At 36.6% G+C, this 21,084-nt stretch overlaps 1 protein-coding gene across 11 annotated transcripts in view; it reads left to right on the top strand.

Annotated features, from left to right (window-relative positions):
- NUMB (NUMB endocytic adaptor protein) overlaps nucleotides 1-21,084 on the top strand; it is a 178,835-nt gene that overhangs the window by 14,367 nt on the left and 143,384 nt on the right. For all 11 annotated transcript variants that reach the window (XM_057544229.1, XM_057544236.1, XM_057544234.1 and 8 more), the window contains exon 2: nucleotides 18,236-18,364. The gene's annotated coding sequence lies outside the window, so the exon portion shown is untranslated. The remainder of the gene's footprint in view (nucleotides 1-18,235; nucleotides 18,365-21,084) is intronic.

Raw genomic sequence — 21,084 nt, 5'->3', positions numbered from 1 at the left:
CTCTAGGAGGTGGGTCAAAAAGGATCTTGCTGTGATTTATGTCATGGAGTGTTCTGCCTGTGTTTTCCTCTAAGAGTTTGATAGTGTCTGGCCTTACATTTAGGTCTTTAATCCATTTTGAGTTTATTTTTGTGTAAAACATGACATATTTTAAAGTCTTTAAAAAATCTTTTTTGTCTATTTGATAAATACAGATATTTATCAGTATGAATATTATTTATCAAATCGACCTCCTTTGTTAGCTCCTACTTCCTATAAATAGAGCATAGGAAAATAATTTCCTCTGATAAATAATTTCTTCTGGATCTATTTAGGATCTTTCTATGAAATTTGTGACATAAGATCTAAACTTACTTTTCCTTAAAACCATTAAAAAACTTATTCATTTTTGGTATAATCTTTTTAAAAAACAGTTTGGCAGGTTCTTTTTTTTTTTTTTTTTAATTAATTAATTTATTTTTGGCTGAGTTGGGTCTTTGTTGCTCCGCGTGGGCTTTCTCTAGTTGCAGCTGGCAGGGGCTACTCTTCATTGCGGTGCGTGGGCTTCACATTGCGGTGGCTTCTCTTGTTGCGGAGCATGGGCTCTAGGCGCGTGGGCTTCAGTAGTTGTGGCACACGGGCTTAGTTGCTCTGCGGCATGTGGGATCTTCCCGGACCAGGAATCGAACCCGTGTCCGCTGCATTGGCAGGCGGATTCTTAACCACTGCGCCACCAGGGAAGTCCTGGCAGGTTCTTATATATAGTTAAACATACAGTTAACATAATGATCCAGTAATTCCACTCCTAGGTATTTACTCAAGTGAAATGAAAACTTATAGTCACACAGATACCTATATGCTAATGCCCCAAACTGGAAACAAACCCAGATGAACCTCAGCTGGTGAATTGATAAACTTTGGTACATTCATAAAAATGGAATACTATTTGGCAGTGCATGCAACAACATGGATGGGTATCAAATGCATTATGCTAAGTGAAAGAAGCCAGACAAAAGGCCACATACTGTATGGTTCCATTTTAATGATATTTTAGAATAAACATAACTAAAGGGACAGAAAGCTGACTAGTGGTTGCCAGGGTGTGGGGGGATGGTTTAACTACACAGGGTAGGAGGGAGTTTTTTGTGGTGTTCTATATTGTCTGTAACTGTTCTATATCTTGACAGTGGTGGTGGTTACATGACTATGTGTTTTTCAAACTCAGAAGTGTACACTTAAAAGTGAATTTAGTGTATATAAATTATACCTCAGTTAAAGTTCTAGCATGTAATATGTTACCATATTAAAAAGTACTTTGGAAAACTATCTCAAGAAAATGTTGTTTTGTTTATTTTTAGATTTTGCTTATGTAACTTTTTGGGAGGAGAGAGCGGTGGACAGGCATCATTGGCATTTATAAAATTCTTTGATGCTCTAGAAAATGCGTACATGCTGAATTTGTCTGCATTTAGCAAACATTCTTACCATAAGTTTAAAAGAAAGTTACAATGTTAGAATTAGTAAAGCCCTAGAGACTTATAGTGTTTGTTTTACAGGTAAAGATGAAGCCTAGTTTAGGTTAGCTAAAGTCACATAGCTGGTTAGTGGCAGAGGTAGGTCTAGAATTTAAATGGTGGATTACTAATTTGATGCTTGTTTTACCAAAACACTTTTTATCCGAGTTATTCTTTCTAGAGACTATTTTAAATTCCTGTTCAGAACCTTTCAATTGTGTCATCTTTAAGCTGGAAACCACTCCCTTCCTAGTGGTAGGAAAGTCCTGTGTCTGGTTGATAATAGGAAGGCTGAATTTGAGAGATACTACATCACTTAAAGTTTGTGTAGACATAGTCAACACATTTAGTTATAAAGACAGTTTGCTTTAACCGTGGGAAACTGGATGCTAGATTTTGGAGTTGTCAGAGGCTATCATTTAGAAATAGGTTTTTGATACTTCATTGCATATAAAAAAATAATCTTTTCAGATTATCATGATTATTGGTTTGTTGGGAAGGTAGAAAAGGTTTAAGAGTGTTAGGTTTTCCCTGGTTACCTTAAGTAATGAGGATTTATCTTACAAGTACTGAGATGTAAGAGAAAGCCCTGGAAACGGTCTTAATAGTTATACCTTCAGGAAATGGATAATGGAATGTCATTCAGAATATAACAGCAGCTTTAGTTGTCTTTTTTTTTTTTAATATTTATTTATTTATTTGGCTGTGCCAGGTCTTAGTTGCAGCACGTGGGATCTTCGTTGTGGTGTGCGGGATCTTTAGTTGTGGCATGCGGGATCTTTTAGTTGTGGCATGTGGGATCTTTTAGTTGTAGCATGCAGGCTCTTAGCTGTGGCATGCGGGATCTAGTTCCCTGACCAGGGATCGAACGCGGGTCCCCTGCATTGGGAGCACAGAGTCTTAACCGCTGGACCACCAGGGAAGTCCCTATAGTTGTCTTCTATTCTTGAGTCTCAGCTAACTTTCCTTGTCCCTCTTGTGTTCACCTCCCTCCTTGTATAGTAGTTTCACACTTGTCTTTGGACTCCAGTTCTAGAACCAGGCTTAGAGTTCCTGCCCCTCAGAGATATTGGTGATACTGTGGATATTGCAGACCCAGTCACAGACCTAGCAGGTGGCCTGGTTTCTTTCTTGGTTTTGAAGCTGTGTCTGTATTCTGCAGCCTTCCTGGGGGTTATTTCCTGTAACCCATAACCTCAGGCAGAGTTGGCAGTTGTTTTCTTTATAAGGGAGCCCTACCCAGCCCTATCTCTGGCCTAGCTCTGATAAGTCCTCTGTCTCATATGGAGCACTTTTAGTCCCTGTTCCCCAGGAAAGCCAAAGTCCCAGCTGCCACTGCCTGTTTCTAGACCAGGAACCCAGTGGGCCTCTGGCTTCAGCATCACATCATTTTGCATCCCTGTTCCTTATCACTGCCTGAGAGATATTTATATTGTTTTTTGAGCCAGCTATGCATTGTTTATTTATTCTTTTAATTTATTTGTTTTTAACAAATTTATTTTATTTTTGGCTGTGTTGGGTCTTTGTTGCTGTGTGCGGGCTTTCTCTAGTTGTGGTGAGCGGGGGTTACTCTTCATTGCGGTGCATGGGCTTCTCATTGTGGTGGCTTCTCTTGTTGCAGAGCATGGGCTCTAGGTGCGCAGGCTTCAGTAGTTGTGACACACGGGCTTCAGCAGTTGTGGCACGCGGGCTGTAGTGTGCAGGCTCAGTAGCTATGGCACACAGGCTTAGTTGCTCCGAGGCATGTGGGATCTTCCTGGACCAGGGTTCGAACCTGTGTTCCCTGCATTGGCAGGCAGATTCTTAACCACTGCGCCAAGTCCTGCATTGTTTGTTTATGTATTTGATACATTTTGTATATTGATTGTTATTTGGGTGAATTTACTGTACCATCTTGAGAAGCCTTTTACACACTTGTATATAAATTCTTAGAACAGTACCTAGCATAAAGTCAGTTCTCTATATATGGGAGGTGTTGTATTTTCAGGTGAGTCCTAGGATTCCTTGTTGGTTTCTGTGTTTAGACAGTGTGTGTGTGTATATATATAGTGTGCATTATATATATGTAGTGACCCCAAAACACTTGCCAATCATTATTTGAAATTTCTGCAAATGTGTCTGGGGATTATGGCATGTTTTGAGGCTTTTGGGTGGGACATTTAAATTGAATTTTAATCTGTGTTTTGGCAAGCTTGAATTGGAAAATTTTCAGGAGGAATTGCAATTTTTTTTTTCAATGTAATAAAGTGCTGAAGTGCTTTATTCTTTGTGTTTGTGGTATTCCGGTAATTGATATTCTTTTAAGCTCTATTGCATGTACTTTCCATTAGCTACTAATCAAAAAAGTCAGTGCAGTATGTGTGAAGATCATAGAGATTATGGAAGTTGTAACGGAGTGAATTTTAAGTCAGGAAAAGGGAATGTTAAAAGTGTGCATGAGGGAGGAAAAAGGGTGGTTTTGAGGGAGAGGTTTTGGCTTTGACAAGCATAGTTACGCTGAGGTAAAGATCCTCTTTGGGAAAGAGGAACAAAAAGGAGGGATAAAATATTATGACAGATTTCCAGTTTGTGTGTTTAGGTATAACTAATATGCTTGAATATTGTAACCCCTAAAGCCTTCACTCTAGTCTGTTAAACTTTACCCATGAATTCAGAAGCATAAATTAAAAATTTTTTTCTTTTAAAAGAGAAATGTCAGTTAAATTATTCTTTCTTCTTGGATTTTGGGTTTGAATTAGTGGAAGGATGAGTCTGATAGATTATCAGCTACTACTGTTTTTAAGGTTATGCCGAATCGATTATTCTGCCCTTTAGAGATGTGTCTAAGATTGTGCTTGCTGATAAATGATCTTACTTCCTTATTTCTTCAGCTGAAATAATAAGACACACTACTTCCTTTTTCCTCTTGCATCAAGCCCTGATGCAAGGGCTTTTATTTTTGTCTTATGTTGTAAACTATTGTGCGCATATAGGTATTTGGAACCAAGAAAGTGGTTCAAAGTAAGAAGCATGGCACAATACCATTTAGAGTCTTAATCTACTGGTCATGAATGAGAACTAATTCGATATGTCATCCCATCATGTAGTCATTCTCAGGTGAACTTTAGATATGTGTTTCAGAGAGGACTGATCCAGCTAGTGACTACGTTAGTGGTATTTTGCTTGAGATTTTTATAGAGTTCTTAATGGTTATGCATTTCTCCCCAAACTGAAGGTTTTTAAAAAAGACTTCGTTAACTCTTTAATTGTCAGAATCTGCGGTGGGATTCTGAAGTGTTTGATTCAGTAGAAGATTCATTAGGATTCTGATCCAGAATCTTTCTGATATTAGGAAATAATTAGATACTATATGTCATGGTAACTGCTAAAAGTTTACTTTTTTCTTTTTAAGTATTTTTCTTTTTCTTTTTCAATATGAGACAAGACTGTTAACATTTAAAAATTTCTCATATTGAGAAATAACTGATATATGTAGTATAAGTGCAACTATCTGTCATATATCAAAATAGATTGAGGCTTTATATTGATCCTTTCCCATTGAGACTTCTGTTGTACTGAGTGATGAATTTCCTTTGATCTGTATTGCCATATTGGGCCTTTGTGAAGCAGATACTAGTTTGAGGGAAAGACGCAGGATTTGAAATCAGAGGGCTTAAAGTCCTGTCTCTGTCAGGTTATTAGCTCTGTGACTTTGACCTTTTTTAAAAAAAAATTTATTTAATTAATTAATTTATTTTTGGCTGTGTTGGGTCTTTGTTGCTGCACGCAGGCTTTCTCTAGTTGCAGTGAGTGGAGGCTACTCTTCGTTGAAGTGCGCAGCCTTCTCATTGCAATGGCTTCTCTTGTTGCAGAGCACAGGCTCTAGGCGCACGGGCTTCAGTAGTTGTGGCACACGGGTTCAGTAGCTGTGGCTCATGGGCTCTAGAGCGCAGGCTTAGTAGTTGTGCCACACGGGCTTAGTTGCTCCGTGGCATGTGGAATCTTCCCGGACCAGGGCTCGAACCCGTGTACCCAGCATTGGCAGGCGGATTATTAACCACTGCGCCACCAGGGAAGCCCTGACTTTGACCCTTTTTAGATTGTTTTCCTTATAAGTAATTTGAAAAGAATAATGATGTCTGTCTCATAGAATTGCTATAAATATTAAAATTAAAAATGCTTTGTGATCTATAACATACTCTTTGTTACAGTGTTTTTCAGTTGTGACATTTGTTGTATTTTAGCAAAATAGCAATACTGTCCTTAAAGATTGCCATCATTTGGGTGAAAAGACTGCCAACTTTTGGTTTGATGTATCAACTTTATTTAAGGCGAATATCCTTAGGTTTTTGCCTGCCTTTATATTTTCCCTAACGATAAATTCTTCACCTTATGAGGATTCCTCCTTTGCCAAAGTTACAAATTGGTTAGACTTTATCATTTACATTCAGCTTCGTGATGTCATGAAAAATAAGGGCTGTCTAGAATCCGAATTGGGACCTAGCCTTTCTCAAAGTCACCGGTTCTCAGTGGAGTCAGTACTTCCCCTATGATGTGCTTGGATCTTTGAGCGTGCACCTTTGGTTGCCACAGTGATTAAGGTGGGGTAGGTGCAGCATTGGCATTCAGTGAGCAGGACTCAGGAATGCCATACATCTCACAAGGTATGAGACAGTTCTGCATGAATTTTGAACATTTCCCCAGACCTTCTTAAGGGTGAAAAACCTGTTTGTACTTATCTGATCCTAGTTCTGTTTTACATTTAAACACAAAGTGGTTTTTTGCATGGCTTTAATAGACACTGAATTTTCCAGGGATGTAACTACTGGGTAAATGGAGAGCAAATTGTACTTTGTTTTGTTCAGAACTATAACAAGAGTTGTTAACTGTTGTGGAAAATCATATTACCAATGGCATTGCCCCTTGTGGTATTTGATTTCCCAACACAGCTCATTTGTGTCCGTCTTCATTTGTAGCTGTCATGTTCATGGCATTTCTTCTCTTTTTTGTATTTATTTATTTATTTTGGCTGAGCTGCGTCTTAGTTGCAGCATGAGGGATCTTCATTGTGGCATGCGGACTTCTTAGTTGCGGCATGTGGACTCTTAGTTGCGGCATGTGAACTGTTAGCTGCAGCATGCATGTGGGATCTAGTTCCCCAACCAGGGATCAAACCCAGCCCCCTTGCACTGGGAACACGGAGTCTTACCCACTGGACCACCAGGGAAGTCCCTGTTCATGGCATTTATGTGTGTGGGAGCAAGTGTCTATTTTCTTATTAATATGAATTTTAGGATGGTTATACTGGAACATTTACATATTAAAATATTTTATTAAAAATTACTTTTTCCCCTCTTATATTACATTAGGCATTATCTTTTTAAAAAAATTGTTATTTATTTTATTTATTTATTTTTCGCTGCATCAGGTCTTTGTTGCCATGCGGGCTTTCTCTAGTTGTGGCAAGCAGGGGCTACTCTTCGTCGTGGTACATGGGCTTCTCATTGCAGTGGCTTCTCTTGTTGCAGAGCACGGGCTCTAGGCCCGCGGTCTTCAGTAGTTGTGGCTCATGGACTCTAGAGCGCAGGCTCAGTAGTTGTGGTGCACGGGCTTAGTTGCTCCGCGGCATGTGGGATCTTCCCGGACCAGGGCTCAGACCCATGTCCCCTGCACTGGCAGGCGGATTCTTAACCACTGCGCCACCAGGGAAACCCTAGGCATTATCTTAATTTTTAAAACTGAGGATAGGTAAGTTACCTAATTGCGTTTCATTTCAGATTTATGCTTTCAAAACAAAAAACTTTTGTTTTAGTGGGGTTTCAGGATGGAGCCTATATTTAATGGAAGTTTATGTGCTCTTTGCAGGGAGAGATAGGAGGTCCATGTTGACCATGGTCCATTATTGATGTTTGTCCTTCTTCCCTTTCCTTTTCTTCCCTCTCCCTTCCTTTTCTGTTTTCCCTTCCCATTATGAACTATTTGATATATAGATTAGAATATGGTACTGTGTATGTAAGTAATGAGGCATATAATAAAACCAATACCTGTAAACCGACCACCCAACTCAAGAAAAAGAACATTACCAATGTTGTTGGTATATTTCCCCTTGTTTTCGATCTACTTGTCTTTCCACCAGGGATGAAACTATTCAGGATTTTGTTTTGGAATGTTTATTTATCATTCCCTTCCTTTTTTTAAAGTTTACCACATTTGTATGTATTTCAAAAATATATTGTTTAGTTTTATTTATTTTTTAACTCTAAAAATAGAACCATGGTGTGTGTATATTCTTGCTTGCTTTGGCTAATCAACATTATGTTTTTAAAGATTCATTCTTATGGATATGTGTAACTGTGGTTAATTTTCTCAGATATGTGTATTAATTGTATGACTACCACAGTGTATCTTTTCTCCTAAAGATGGACAGTTGTTTTTTTCTATTTTGTTGGTGTTACAAATATATGCTTACTTATGTCTTCAGGTGCATGTGTACAAGTGTTTCTCTACAACAGTGAATTTTTAAACATTTTTGATGTTGATAACCCCCTACCGCCTCCACCCACATACCCAGACAGAGTTGACAGAAAAATGAGAATAAGTGTTCACCTTTACTACATGTGATGCATTCCTCTATTTCTCTCTATTCTGTTTATGTGCTGACTATGCCCTAAATGACATCACAGTTCATTTTCACAGTTCCAGGTAGTTGACTTGGTTTCCTTTGGAGAACAGGTGTGTTGATCCAGCTTTCCTTTGCTTGTGGAGTGTGTCAGAGGGCAGCATTTCATGAGGTGAGAGTGCAGCTGGCTAAGCAGGAGCACTGCTCCCACACCTGGAAACATCTGGCTTTTGAGCTCAATAAAGTTTCAGCTAGCACTAAATTTGGATTCGGCCCTTAAGTACCTGCCACTCCTTGATGGAATGAATTCCCTAGGTATGCCTTAACTAAATATTTTGAGTTATGTCAGAGTTACACCATTCTCTGAGGATGCAAGGAGCAGGATGGGATTGGTTGGGGCTTTCTATTCTTGATATTTACTGTGATGTCAGACATGGCTCTCCATTTTACTTATCTTAACCATAAACTGTGTATTCTTTAAGGCTCAGATCTCAATAGATTATTCTTCAGTTTTCTGGTGACTTGCTAATGTGCATATTCAGATATTTCTGATTTTTCCTCTTTCTTGAGCTCTTTATTCTGCTTACAGTCTAGATAGCTTGAATTTTTTGCTGAAGAGGAAAAGAGAGTTAATTTACATGGGAATTTATTTGACTTTAATCTTAAATAATTGTAAAGTTAGGCAAAGAAGCTACATGCTTTAACTCTGATTCAATGTTTAATTATTTAGAATTATTAGAATTGTAACTTACAGAGCTAGGCTTTGAACCTCAGAGGGAGAATATTTGTACTTGGTACTATTCTTGATGACTCGTGTAGGTGGTCCTGAATAATGAGACTAGGAACAGGAATAACCAAGGTACTGTTTTATATATATAGTTTTAAATCTCGTTTTTATGAACATAGGACTCAAAAATAATAAAGACACTGTGTTCATTGCAGTCTAGAAGTTGTGTTGTGGTTTGCATTATTGTTTTTTGTAGCAAAATATATGTAACATAAAATTCACTGTTTTGACCATTTTTAAGTGTACAGTTCAGTGGCATTCAGTACATTCACATTGTTGTGCAACCATCACCACGCTCTATCTCTAGAACTTTATCTTTCCAAACTGAAACTCTGTACCTGTTAAACATTAACTCCCCGTTCTCCTCTACCCTCAGCCCATGGCAACCTCCATTCTTCTCTCTGTCTCTACGAATTTGACTACTCTGAATATCTCATATACATGGAATTATACAATATTTGTCCTTTTGTATCTGGCTTTATTTCACCTAGTGTAATTTCTTCAAGGTTAATCCATGTTGCAGCATGTATCAGAACATTGCTTTTTTTTTGAATTTTTGAATTTTATTTATTTTTTTATAGAGCAGGTTCTTATTAATTATCTATTTTATACATGTTAGTGTATATATGTCAATCCCAATCTCCCAATTCATCCCACCACCACCAACGCCCCCCCGCCCCCACCACTTTCCCCCCTTGGTGTCCATACATTTAGAACATTGCTTTTTAAGGCTGAATAACATACCATGGTATGTCTATTTGGAATAATATTCCATTGTATGTACATTTTGTTTATTCATTAACCTGTCACCTGACACATGAATTGTTTCCATCTTTTGGCTGTTGTGACTAATGCTGCTGTGAACATTGGTGTACAAATATCTGAGTCCTGCTTTCAATTTTTTTAGGTATATACCATATGCAATTGCTGGATCATATGGTAATTTTATGTTTAATTTTTTGAGGAATGGCCATACATTTTACTGGTTTTCTTTTACATCTATAATTTATTATAGGTGTATTTTTAATCAATAATTATAGGTCTGTTTTTATTATTTTTGACAGCTGCATAGGGTTTCAGGGTAGGGGTATGTCATGGTTTATTTGTAGACATTTCTCCTGTTAGCAGTTCTTGCTATTATAAACAATATTATGGTTCATTCATCAAGTATTTATTGAACACCTGCCATATGCTAGGCATATGTAATGGCTCTTCTGTACACACATATTTGCACACATCCATTTATTTAGAATAAAGTTTTTAGAAGTGGGACTGTTGGGTCAAAAGATAGGCGCATTTTGAAATGTGATTATTTTCCTAAAAGTTTTTATAAACTATTTTAAAATATAGTCCCTTTAGACTATACTACAAAACTATAGTCATCAAAACAGTATGGCACTGGCACAAAATAGAACTATAGGCCAATGGAACAGGATAGAAAGCCCAGAAATAAACCCACACACCTATGGTCAATTAATCTATGACAGAGGAGGCAAGACTATACAATGGTGGAAAAACAGTTTCTTCAACAAATGGTGCTGGGAAAACTGGACAGCTACATGTTAAAAAATGAAATTAGGGGGCTTCCCTGGTGGCACAGTGGTTAAGAATCTGCCTGCCAATGCAGGGGACACGGGTTCGAGCCCTGGTCTGGGAAGATCCCACATGCCGCGGAGCAGCTAAGCCCGTGAGCCACAACTACTGAGCCTGTGCGTCTGGAGCCTGTGCTCTGCAATGGGAGAGGCTGCGACGGTGAGAGGCCCGCGCACCGCGATGAAGAGTGGCCCCCTCTTGCCACAACTGGAGAAAGCCCTCGCGCAGAAACAAAGACCCAACACAGCCAAAAATAAAATATAAATAAATTAATTAATTTTTAAAAAAATGAAATTAGATCATTCTTTAACACTGTACACAAAAATAACCTCAAAATGGATTAAAAACCTAAGTGTGAGACCGGACGCTATAAAACTCCTAGAGGAAAACATAGGCAGAACACTCTCTGACATAAATAACAGCAATATCTTTTCTGATCTGTCTCCCAGAGTAATGGAAATAAAATCAAAAATAAACAAATGGGACCTAATTAAACTCAAAAGCTTTTGCACAGCAAAGGAAACCATAAACAAATGAAAAGACAACCCAGAGATTGGGAAGAATATTTGCAAATGATGTGACCGACAAGGGATTAGTCTCCAAGATCTACAAACAGCTCCTGTGGCTTAATATCATCAAAACAAACAACCCAATAAAAAAATGGGCAGAATACCTAAATAGACATTTTTCCAATAAGACATACGAATGGCCAAGAGGTACGTGAAAAGATGTTCAGCATTGCTAAAGATTAGAGAAATGCAAATCAAAACTACAAAGAGATATCACCTCACACCAGTCAAAATGGCTATCATCAAAAAATCCACAAACAGGGCTTCCCTGGTGGCGCAGTGGTTGAGAATCTGCCTGCCAATGCAGGGGACACGGGTTCGAGCCCTGGTCTGGGAAGATCCCACATGCCGCGGAGCAACTGGGCCCGTGAGCCACAGCTACTGAGCCTGCGCGTCTGGAGCTTGTGCGCCGCAACAAGAGAGGCTGCGATAGTGAGAGGCCCGCGCACCGCGATGAAGAGTGGCCCCCGCTCGCCGCAACTGGAGAAAGCCCTCGCACAGAAACGAAGACCCAACACATCCAAAAATAAATAAATTAAAAAAAAATCCACAAACAATAAATACCGGAGAGGGTGTGGAGAGAAGGGAACCCTCCTACACTGTTGGTGGGAATGTAAATTGGTACAACTACTATGGAGAACAGTATGGAGGTTCCTTAAAAAATGAAAAATAGAGCTACCATATGACCCTGCAATCCCACTCCTGGGCATCTATCTGGAGAAAAACATGGTCTGAAAGGATACATGCACCCCCAATGTTCCTTGCAGCACTGTTTACAATAGCCAAGACATGGAAGCCACCTAAATGTCCATCGACAGAGGAATGGATAAAGAAGGTGTGGTACATATATACAATGGAATATTACTCAGCCATAAAAAAAGAATGAAATAATGCCATTTGCAGCAACATGGTTGGACCTAGAGATTGTCATACTGAGAGAAGTAAGTCAGACACAGAAAGACAAATACTGTATGATATAGCTTATATGCAGAATCTAAAAAACAGAAACAGACTCACAGACTTAGAGAATGAACTTATGGTTACGGGGGGAGCAGGGGGAAGGGTGGAGGGAAGGGATGGTTAGGGAGTTTGGGATTGACATGTACACACTGCTATGTTTAAAAAGGATAACCAACAAGGACCTACTGTATAGCACAGGGAACTCTGCTGAATGTTATGTGACAGCCTGGATGGGAGGGGAGTCTGGGGGAGAATGGATACGTGTATATGTATGTATGAGTCGCTTTGCTGTGCACCTGAAACTATCACAACATTGTTAATCGGCTATACTCCAATATAAAATAAAAAGTTAAAAATAAAATGCAAAAAATATATATATATATATAGTTCCAATAATAGTGAATAGGAGTGCCAGATTCCCCATACCTTATAGAACACTGGGTTTTATTGATCATTTTCATATTTGTCAAGAAATTATAGTAATTTGCATCTCTTTGGTCGCTAGTAGTGAAGTTGAATAGCTTGTGGTTATAATTTTGTTTCTTTTTTTGTCAGTTGGTATTCAGGTATTTCTGCTCCTGTCTTTTTCTTATTAATTTGTAAGAGCTCTTTATACACTAAGGATAGTAAACCTTTGTTTTATATTGTAGATATTTTCCCAACTTGTCATTTGTCTTTTAATTTTTCTTCATAATGTCTTTTGCCATGTAGATGTTTTACATTTTTATAGTCAGTTTTAGTAGTCCTTTACTATTTCTATTTTGGTCCGTTGTTCTGGTGGTCTTGGCCCACCCTGATTTAACCTTTTATATATATATATATGTATAAAATTGAGAGATTTCTAGAAAATGTTTTTTAGAAATAGAAATCTCTGCATGAACTGATTAAATCTGTTTTGAATTAAATCTGATATTGTAAGTAGTTTGGGAGAATGAAATGTAAAAGGCAGGTGAGGAATCAAAAGTTTATTTTAACCTTTTTTTTTTTTTTTGGATGAAAATCTTCATAGAGATTGATGAAAACTTTTCCAAACCAATATTTAACTTGCCATAGAAAACATAGTACATATTGAACCTAATTTGCTTTTTATTGATCTCTAAGGGTTTGGGATGTATTTCCTTGTTAATTTAGATATGTAGGATATAGTAGATGGGAGAAATGATACACTAACCTCATGAGATATTCTACAGTCTACTAGCTCTAAAAATTTCTTGCATTATGTGTCATCATTAGAGGTTGTTGACGAGGATGCTGCTTCAGTTGGTATTCTGCTCTTTGTCTTTGTAGCCACTTTTGCCTATATCTCATTCCTTGAGACCTTTGATTACTTTTAATCCTGATCTCTTCTTTTCTATATCTTGTTGCTATATCTGGTTCCTGATTTTTTTTGTCTTTTCCATACCTTTATTCATTTCTTTTCCTTTTGTTTCTTTTCTCTATTTCAACAAGAGCTAGATAAGGATCGAAAGAACTTATTTCTTCTGGTTTTAAAAAAATTAACCATACCATGTAATCTTTAATTTTTATGTACAGATTCTGTCCAGCAGTGTGTACATTTTAGGCTTCCTTAAACTCTGAGTGCATAACTCTCCTGGACAGTTGAATTTGCTAGCTACCTAGATAATAGTGGAGGATGTTTTGATATACGTAGAGGAAGTATTATAGTCATTTGACCTAGAATATAATAATGAAATACAGTAATATTAATAATGATGTAATGATTTGATTAAAATGTTGTTGAGTCTTATGAACTTAATCATGAACCTGCCTTGCGATCTCGATCAAACCCTTTAAAGTGTTATATTTTTCATTTTTAAAATTTAGATGATCTCATATTTTAGCTTCCCTTGCCTTAGATAGAATTTTGCTTACATAACAAATGGAAGCGCCAAAGAGTTAAGAGTTGGAGGACTTTAGGGATCATCTGCTATCTCTTTTGTTCCCTTTACAAATACTTGCCTGGCACTGTTTTGGTTTTGAGGATACAATGAAGTCCCTGGCTTCATGGAGTTTACAATCCTTTATGAAAAGGTTAGGAAGAAACTATGTAGTCTTATTTAAAGATTCCTTATTTCATTTTGGTGGGTTTCAGTATGCTCAAAAGAAAAAGGATCTGGTCCCTTATATGCCAGATAGGAAGTGAGGAACTGTAAAGCAGGAGGAAGAGACCCTGAATGAGTGAATAAGGACAGTACCTCTCAAATTTTTCTATGTGTATGAATCACCTGAGGATCTTGTTAAATTGCAGATTCTTAGCCAATAGGTCTAAGGTAGGGCCTGAGATTCTGCAGTTCTGACAAGCTTCTGGGTGCTGCTTCTGCTACCAATCTGTGAACCACACTTTGTGTAGCAAGGAATTCGTATATAAAAAAGAAAAGAAGAATAGCCTGCTACCATTTTGAGAGGAGTGATTTGGGGCCATGCAGCACAGACTTGGAATTCTGAGCAGCACATCAATCAGAACTTGGCCTTGGTGAAATGAAATGATAAGAGCTGTTAATGTTCATATACAAAGAAGGGGTATTAAGGAGGTGATCAACTGAGATTGGATAGTGGGTGGGTCTAAAACCTTTGAAAAGATACTAGGCGGTGAAAGAGATGAGGATCTTCAGGTATGATAAAAGTAAATATCTAGTCAGAGAAACACAATTTGTAAGAGTTAGGTATTGACTAGGAGGACTTAGTTTGTAATTGGGAAGATTTTCTCTCCTCTTTATACTTACTCTAATTGGCATAGTGATTCTAGTAAAAAAAAAAAAGTAAAAATAAGTAAGTGTTGGTTTTTTTTTTCTTTAAATAGTATAATTTTTTCCATAGGCATATTCTATGTGGAGAATATGTCAAATTTCTTTGTTTTACAGATCTGAATAAAGCTTAAATGTGATTAAGTTGCCCTTCTCTGATCTGTTCCTCTAGTGACAGCTACTTGGAGCATAAGCAACCTGGGAATTCATTTATCTTCATAGAATTAGCAGAAGACTCTAATCTTGGAGGTGATATAAAATGTCCAGTGGGTATCAAGCATTTAGCCATAGAGAAAAATCTGGCAAGCCAAATCTTTGAACCAGCAACCTTTTATTTAGTTTTATGAATTCACAATGCTATTGTTTCCAGTTGTGTTTTTAGAAGTTTAGATTTTTTTTTTCCCCTTTCTGGTACTATTTTAAAAGTAATATATATTCATATATCCTCTTTAATGTAACACCTAGTTTGTTCCAATCTGAAGATATTGGGGAATTGCTACTAACATCCATAATTTATTATGGCTCTTTGTTTTAGTGTCATTGGAATATGTTGGTTTCCTTTTAAAATATTGGGTTGGCCAAAAAGTTAGTTTGGGTTTTCCGTAAGGAAAAACCCGAACGAACTTTTTGGCCAACCCAATAGTTATAATATTGTAAGGAGACTTAGTTATTGTACTGTTATGTAGGCAGAAAGATGTGAAATGTAATCATGGACAAAATCTCAGTGTTCCTTTAACTGTATTGGTTCATTATGATTAAATGAACCACATGTCAAGTTTTTTCACTAGTTATATACCCAGTGCGATTTCTGGCATATTTGAAAAGCGTTTGCTGCACCTATTGTTATTTCAGTATTTAGTTCTCTTTTAACATAACTGTTAAAACTGAAAGTAAAACATCAAAAGCATTATAGTCTGTTCTAGAATCAGGCCAAGGAAGAAATTAGGTAAAACACATTATAGGCTAAAAATATGTTTTGCAAATTACATCTGAAATTGTTTTGTTAGAGCATGTACTGGAAATGAAATTCAGCTGTTCTTATTCTGTGGGTTTTAAAAAATGTAATTATCTGGGGACTTCCCTGGTGGCCCAGTGGGTAAGACTCCTCATCCCCAGTGCAGCAGGCCGGGGTTTGATCCCTGGTTGGGAAACTAGATCCTGCATGCATGCTGCAACTAAGAAGCCCGCGTGCCAAAACTAAGATCCGGCTCAGCCAAAATAAATAAAATAAATTTAAAAATAAATAAAAAATAAAAATAAAAATGTAAATATCTGAAAGTAGATGTCCATACAAAATAAGTTTCTAATGTCTTCCAGTTTTTAACCCAGTTTTCCTTTAGAACCATATAAGCCTTTCCTATATATTCTGAAAACTCAAGATAGTAATACCTGGAAATGTAATTGAAATATAAAATAAATGAAAAAGTAATGTAAATGTAAAGTAAATGAGAAAGAAAATACAGATAAGTCTAACATTGAAATAATTAAATTTAAAAGAATAAAATTAGGGTGTGACTTGTTAATATTACACCACCACATTGGTGTATAATTAAGCCTTTGAGGGCAGGAACTATATTATATATTTGTGTTTAGCACACATATTGACTCTTTGTTTAGTTTTTTTTTTAAGACTTATTAGGAGCATATGTTTCTAGTTCTGGTAAAATCTGTTTTGTTTTGTTTTTTCTTAAAGTTATTTAGTTAAAGAAAAATAAAAAGAGGAGTCTGGAGTCATGCAGCCTGATTTTTTTTTTTTTTTTAATCCCAACCCTACTGCTTAGTAGTTTTGTGATGTTGGAAGTAACTTGACTTCTCTGTGCCTCAGATTTTCTAGTTATAAAATTATTAATAGTCCATTTCATAAGTATTGTTGTCGGGATTAAGTGAGATAATTAATCCACGGAAAATGCTTTGAAGAGTTTTGACACACAGTAAGTATTCAATAAATGTTAGTTGCTGCTAGTCTTTTTATTTGGGAACACCACTATTGCATTGTCTATGGTGAATTTATTTTGCTTTTTAAAACAGGCATGCATATCCAGGTTCCAATACAACAGGTTTGGGTGCTTAACATATACACTTAAAATTAGTTTTGAATAAAAATCTTAAGAATTTTTACTTTCAGCTACTATAACTTTAATTCCTGTATAAAAAAGAGAGAGAAGCCATTCATTCAATAAGCCATTTTTTCCTAATAAACTATTTATTGATACCTGTTCTTTATAAGGCATTGTATGAGGTGCTAGGAATGTAAAATGGAGCAAACTTGGTTGTGTCCTTCAGTTGTTCAGAGGCTAGTAGAGAAAGGTACCACTGAGTGTAAATCAGTGTTGTAAATAACCCCTTTTGTGCCAGCTCATTAATACATGATACATTTTTATTTTGTCTTTTGGAAGGTATATAAGCCAAGTTTGTGGGTGGATTGGCCCTTTATTTTTAGCATCTTGTCTATTTACCACAACTCAGTGGTATCTGTAATCATTCCTGTTTTGCAAATATGGAAATTTGTAAATTGAGATTCAAAGAGGTAGTTTCCTCATACAGCTACAAAACTCAATCCAAAATCCTACTTAATTTAAAAACTCATTCATTCTACTATTCTACCTCCTGTATGTTTGTCGTAGGTTCAAGACCTCTCTTTGAAGACTTAACCCATTAAATTGTATTTGAGGTTTATGTGTCTGTTTCCCTGTTAGATTGGGAGATTTTTTTAGAGCAGGGACTAGTCTTAAGTATTTCTGGGGCCCCCCAGCAACTAGTAGAGTACTTGTCACATATTAGGTACCTAATAAATATTAGTTGAGTAGTGAATGAATATGTAGAATGTTAGAAGTAAAAGGAATTTTAGAGCTCATGTAAATATTAGACACTAAATTTCTAAAATAGAATTTTTGATTGTTTACATAGGGCTTCAGCTTTTGGTTTTGACAATTTAGGGTATTTAAAACACAACTACTACTGTCTATCACATCATCTCATAAAAGAAGCCATTTTAACACCAAAAAAGTAGGAAAGGCAATCTCATAGTAAGCACAGTTTGGTAACTTTAAACCCATCTCTTTTTTGTCATGGCTGGTACCTGTTCAAGAATTAGATTTCAGGAACTATTATCTAATGCAATCCTCTCCTTTTAGAGATGATGTATCTGAATCTAGAGAAGTATCCAAGTTCTTACAGCAAGGCAGAATGACCACTGAGTTTAGAACCCAGGTCTTCTGACTCTCAGCCCCAAATTTTGATCCTGTCCCCTCAGTCTTCATTCACATGCTGAGATTAAGGCACAATTTGTGCCTTCACTAAGATCATATAGCTGTTAAGAAGTAGAGTTGGACTGAATCCATGTTACCAAATCCATTTTAGCGAAACCTGTGCATTGACTTCCATGTAATTTTAACCTACTCTAACAGCTCCCATTCAGTTGTAGAGATGGAATTATAAGTGATTTTAAAAAGATGTCTATATTTAGCGTTTTCTTTCCTTGAAAATTTCAGATTTGGGGCTTAAACAACTTCCAGGGAAGAAGGCCAGTGCAGCTGCTGTTGCAACCCAAGATTTTGATTCACATCCATAGATTGAAATATTGGTGGGCCAGCCATCCTCAGACACCTCACTGAGGACAGGTAAGTGAAAGAGATAATAAGGATAAGAAAAGTAGACTGAATGCTAATACACTTCCTTCCTATTTCTTGTTAGATGCAAACAGTTGACTGCCTTTAAGAATTTAACCCTTTATCCTGTTAAAAACAAAGCATTTGGAATTCTAGGTGGGTGGGGCAAAACATTTTTTTTTTTTTTTAAATTTCCTTGATTGTAAAATATGTGTCAAAAATGTTAACAGTGGTGAAACTCAGGGTAATTAAAACATTTTTCTTTCTCTTTTTGTATGTTTTTCCAAATTGTATTTATGAACTTGCGTTAGTTACCTATTGTTGCGTAACAAACTACTTGAACTTAGTGGTTTGAAACACATCAGTCATTTATTTTGCTCATGAATCCGCAATTTGGGCAAGGCTCGCTTGGTGGGGACAACTTGTCTCTGTTAAGAAGTGGTGTGAGGTGGGGTTGCTGGAGGGAGGGTGGTGGCTCAATGGCTGGCAGCTAGAATCATTTTTTTTTTTAACATCTTAATTGGAGTATAATTGCCTTACATTGTTGTATTAGTTTCTGCTGTATAACAAAGTGAATCATCTATACGTATACTTATATCACCATATCCCCTCCCTCTTGCGTCTCCTTCCCACCCCTGAATCATTTGAAGGCTTGCTCACTCATGTGTCTGGTGGTTAATGCTCGCTGTAGGCCAGAACACCTGCAGATGACCTCTCTTTTTGGCTGCTTGGCTTCCTCACAGCATGGTGGGTTCCAAGCGAGAGCATCCCAAAAGAGCAAGGTGAAGTTACATGGCATATTTGACTCTAGTTTTGGAAGTCACCTAGTGTTACTCTGCTCTCTTCTGTTCGTTGAGGTAGTCATAAAGGTCCACCCAGGTTCAGAGGAGGGACTGGACATAGACCCCACCACTTGAAGGGAAGAGTATCAACATCAATTTATAAGAGCATATGGGATGGAATCTGCCATTGTAGCCATTTTTGGACGATATAATCTGCCACAATTTGTATTACTTTTAAGATAAAGAATATAAACATGGGTATAATAAATGAAAAACTGGAATATTTGCAGGAAATTATGATGTATGAGTCCAATAAGAATTTTGTGTGCTCTTCTTGTCTACTAGAATATGATATTGAAAATAAGATGCCTAAACAGGAAGAAGTGAAATAGATTTTGAATTTTCTTTCGTATCAACAAAGCAGCATACTGCTATAATCAAAAGTAGAGACAAAAATTTATACACAAGATGTAAAATAAGATTTGTAGTTTGGGTTTGTTGTTTTTTAGAAAATGCTAGTTATTTTTGTTCAAAGTCTACTTGGGTTTTTTTTTTTCTTGTTTATTTTAATAATTTGAGAATTATTTGGGAAAGTGATTTCCAATACAGTATTTAGATTTGAGAAACTAGTGCCAGTGTTATCATATGTATCAAGTTTGTCTCTCTGCTTCTTTTAAGAAAAACTATGTAATCTTTTTCAGGATTTTTTTATCTGCTAAACTTCCAGTAAATAGGAAAACATTTTTTCATTGGGACAGGAAAACTTGGAAGGTTATAGAATATTTGGTTGGCTTATTGATCACACTTACCAATTATATAATTTGTGGCATTTATATAATTATATAAAATTATATAGATCTGTGGCAATTTTGAATATAGCTAATACTCAATTTCTGGATGTAACGGGATATTTTTAGATAATCTTTTAAGCATTACATGAGGGTGTTGATCCATTCACTATAGCTGGGAAATAAGTTCTAGGGAGCAAGCGTCTCATTATCTCTTAGACCCAGAACATTTTCTTGCTGTCTAGATGCTTTCCCATTCCTAGTTGATTTATGTTATAATGAGCCTAATTCAGTTGAGTTGGTTCACTACTATTTCCCCACTACTCACAGTAGATAGATATTTTACAATGGAAAATGACTGAACTAGCTATTGTGACAATAGAGGTAATCGTTTTCTCTCAACTGTGAATAATAAGAATTGACTGAATTTGTGAAATAATATATTTTAGTTCAAAAGGTACAATAATTGGGAAAGCTGTTTTTGTTTTTTTTGGCATTTAAAAACAAGATGAGATGGTTTCCAGGAGAATTAGATTGGGAATAATGATTACAGATATTACAAAATAGTGTATCTTATACAACAACAAAATACATGCATATATGTACGAAGATATATAAAGTCTTTAAGCAACTAACTTGCTGCCTTTTTTGTTTTAAGCATTTTTTTAGACCACTTTTGCCTTTAAGTAGTCTGAATAGGTGAATTGCTGATAACATCTTCAGGTTTACTGAAGGTTTGCCTTGCCTCCTTTCCACAAGGCCATACCTGAGGGGATAAAAATCCCTTAAGTAAGTGAGATACTGCTTTCTGACTGAAGCTAAAACAAACGACAATGGAAACTCCTAAAACACCATATAGAAATTGCAAATATGGTGGTGTTTAGTCTGTGGTACTTTATTCAATTCATGGAAGGAGGTAAATGATGAGGTTCTCTTGTAAGTATGAATGGCTATGTAAATATTCTTTTAAAACACAAAAAATTTTGTATAATTGTGGAAGGCAGACATATTTCTTTGGGGTTGGTGGTTCTCCTGCTTACCGTAATCTTTTGGTGAGATTCTTATTTCTAACAAATGGTGTTCAGTTCATGCTTATTCAGGTTTTTGGCAATACAGAAGTTGTGTGACTTTCTTCTTGTGTGTGCCCCATTATTAAAAGGTA

Source organism: Balaenoptera acutorostrata, chromosome 3, assembly GCF_949987535.1.
Source record: "Balaenoptera acutorostrata chromosome 3, mBalAcu1.1, whole genome shotgun sequence".
NCBI lineage: Eukaryota > Metazoa > Chordata > Mammalia > Artiodactyla > Balaenopteridae > Balaenoptera > Balaenoptera acutorostrata.
This window is presented reverse-complemented; position numbering and strand designations above follow the sequence as displayed.